This window comes from Volvox carteri (assembly GCF_000143455.1).
Source record: "Volvox carteri f. nagariensis unplaced genomic scaffold VOLCAscaffold_145, whole genome shotgun sequence".
Taxonomy (NCBI): domain Eukaryota; kingdom Viridiplantae; phylum Chlorophyta; class Chlorophyceae; order Chlamydomonadales; family Volvocaceae; genus Volvox; species Volvox carteri.
In genome coordinates this window covers 75,335-76,338 of record NW_003307688.1, presented here as the reverse complement: position 1 = coordinate 76,338, position 1,004 = coordinate 75,335, and positions in this window count along the sequence as shown.

Sequence of the window (1,004 nt, the reverse complement as noted above, 5' to 3'; positions counted from 1 at the left end):
GCAGAAAAGGGACTCGACTGTACGCCGGTAGCGCCACGTAACCCTCGCGCCGGCGCAGGCGCGGAGGCGGCAGGGGCCGGCCCGAACACCGCCGACAGGGACCACGCCGGTGATCCGCCTGCACCCGAACCGGCCGGAGTGCTACCGGGGACGCCGAAGCCACCAGAGCACCTCACCCCGCAATGGTGGAGACCTCGATGGAAAGTCGCCCGCGACCAAATACTGGAGGACAGGATACCCTGGAAGCCTGGAAAAGGCCAGGCAAAGGACACAACGGGGCAACAACAGATAGTTTATGACCTATACAACGATATAGAGGACATCGTAGAAGTACTCGCGGGCCCTATCACAAAACGCATCGTCCCCTCAAACGTTAAACCTCCCAAGAAACAGAAAATCGGGGCCGATACGACCGCAACCCACGAACAGTACTACACAGTTCGCTGGAAAGACACTATCACCCCGATATCTATCGTCGGCGCATACGCCAGCATGGGATACGTGCCCAGACAGCTACTACCAGTGACAGGTCTTTACGGCACGCGGATCGACCGCCACTTCCGCAGAGCGGTATGGGAACCGTCAGATATCCCCGCCGCGCAACTCGGCAGGTTACCCAACGGACCAGCGGCGATGGCGAGGTACGAGCAAACGAGGTCGCAGAGTGTGAACCCCCTCTCGAGATACCCCAAACCCAAGGACAGCAATCTAACGAACCCTCAGAGGCAAGGCCGATGGAACCCGCCCCCCTCGGAGCAGACCCAGCGGGCACGCCTTATTCGAGCAAACACTACCTTTGAGACTACGCCGTGCAACCCATACATGGACACGCGCCCCACGGGAAATTATCGAATCCAGCTAGGTCTGCTAACCAGAGAGGGCGGCTCGACCGAAGGGAACACGGCCTTCGTCTACGACCCGAGAGGGAAATGCGTGGGCACCCTCACCCTGCAACGCCTGGAGACCCTCAGAATGCGATACCAACACACGATCGACACTTACCC